The following is a 2,005-nucleotide window of genomic DNA, read 5'->3' as shown; positions in this document are numbered from 1 at the left end:
ATGAATGATGTTAAATAACATTTTCGTGCAAATGTTTAAAGAACATTAGCACTGGTAACTCTAAACAAACGATTTGTAAACATTTCTTGTTTTCAAATTGTTTTGCGGTACCAACTTTCCAAAACCATAAATCATGAAAATCACTTTGTACTGTATACGTTCTAAATTTAAAACTGGTACTTGATTCCCCCCTTTTTTGCTTTTTTTGAATGTTTTGAGTGATATTTACTGGCTGCAAGGCGGCTTCAGTTTTAGCATGACTTAATTAGTCTGTAGCTCGCAGATCAGAGACAGCTGCTTATTTGAGTGGGAAAACAGACGAGCCAAAGAATCCACAACATAAGGTTGATCCAACACCATATAAGAGAAGGATGACCTCCTTCCCGCTCCCGTTCCCTGCAATTTTTCCCTCAGCTAATTCTCAATATCTAAAGTCATTTACCTGGACACAGTGTCTATTGTGTGGATAATTAGCTTGCCGGCTGCAGGTTGAAGGAGCTGCCCTTCCAAACGCTCAGGAATGTCTGTGCTTGTCTTGGGGTTAGAATGTAATTAAATCAGTTTTCTTCCTGGCTGTGACTCAATGCCGACTACCTGTGAGGACAAGAACTTCTCCCATCTTGTCCTGGCAAGAAACGCTAATTTCAGTTTCCAACTATCGTCACCCCCTTTCACAACTTTCTTTACCTCTTTCTATTGTTTCTTGTTCAAGTGCCCTTGGCCGAACAGAGTAGCAAAAAAAAAAAAAAATTACAGTAATTTGTTCTGTAATTGACAAAAAAGAGAGGGCTTTTAAGGAGTAATTAATGCTAAAAACAATTATTCTGTCATCCTTTATTCACCCTTGTTCTTTTATTATTATTTAAACAGAAATTGCAATAAACAAAGTTTCATGCACCAAATTTCATGCACCAAGTTTAAAAAAAATAAGGTAACACCCAAAGTTCACAGTTTTGTCTGCTACAAATCAGTGTTAACTAAAACTAAAAACTATATTAAAAAAAGCTGAAAAATAATTAAAAATAAATATTAAATGGAAAAAAGTAACTTTAAACACTTGCCAACTATATCATATGTTGATCTTGGCAACAAACTGAAATAAAATAAGTTGAAGTTGAAAAACTGAAATTACTAAAACTAAAATAAAAATAAATGAAAGATATATAGAAATATATGTATAAAAAAAACCGACAGTTTCAGTCGCTTTTTTTGTCTTGGATTAATGTTATTTTTCAATGGTTTACGTGGTTGATGCTGATTAAAAACGACTCCTTTACTCCTACTCCTTCGTCATGCGCATTCTCTACAACCACAACCCCATGACAGTAACCGCAGATATTATGGTATAAGTTGATAGAAAACTTGATAGATGTGGTCACTGTAAATTGTCTTTGTGTAGAAATGAGATGCATTAAGTTTAATTTCTTTTTGTGTTCCACTGAAAGAAAGAAAAAACTACGTTTGGAATGACATAAGTTTAAACGATGTAAATAATGACTGCATTTTCATTCTGTGTGAACTATTTCTTTAAGAAGTGATGCTGATCTAAAAGGTACACATTGAACACAGCCATCCTCACCCATCAGTCTGTGCAGGATGAAAGTTGTAATGGAAATCATGATAATTGTAAATTCCATTTTTCCAAGCTCCTGGAGATGACTGGACCAAAGCGGAGGGGAAAAAAGTGAGTCTGAAGGAGAGCGAGTGCTGAAAAGGTGCTTTGTCCTGGGCTCCAGGTTGACAGAGGTGCAGGCCCGTCAGTGACTGTGGTTCTAGGTGGATGTCCAGGCCCTCGCTGGCACTATCTGCAGAGCACACAGCTGGGCTCAACACCTCAACCCAGCCCAACACTAACTGCAAGCAACCACCACTGATGGAAAAACAAACCATACGGGGGACACAGACTTAGTCCCCCTTGTGAAAACAAGTACACTTAGCATACTTGATTACAAAACGAATATACTTTAAATTAAAATGCCCTATGTGCAAACAGAATGTTATGTTT

At 36.7% G+C, this 2,005-nt stretch overlaps 1 long non-coding RNA gene across 1 annotated transcript; it reads left to right on the top strand.

Annotated features, from left to right (window-relative positions):
* The first annotated feature begins 1,445 nt into the window (after positions 1-1,445).
* Positions 1,446-1,678, top strand: LOC107655721 (uncharacterized). The gene is made up of 2 exons (XR_001630482.1): positions 1,446-1,552; positions 1,647-1,678. It is a non-coding gene; the product is annotated as an uncharacterized LOC107655721 (long non-coding RNA).
* Positions 1,679-2,005: the final 327 nt, after the last annotated feature.

This window comes from Sinocyclocheilus anshuiensis, unplaced genomic scaffold (assembly GCF_001515605.1).
Source record: "Sinocyclocheilus anshuiensis isolate Anshui unplaced genomic scaffold, SAMN03320099.WGS_v1.1 scaffold1463, whole genome shotgun sequence".
In the NCBI taxonomy this organism is placed as follows: domain Eukaryota; kingdom Metazoa; phylum Chordata; class Actinopteri; order Cypriniformes; family Cyprinidae; genus Sinocyclocheilus; species Sinocyclocheilus anshuiensis.
This window is presented reverse-complemented; position numbering and strand designations above follow the sequence as displayed.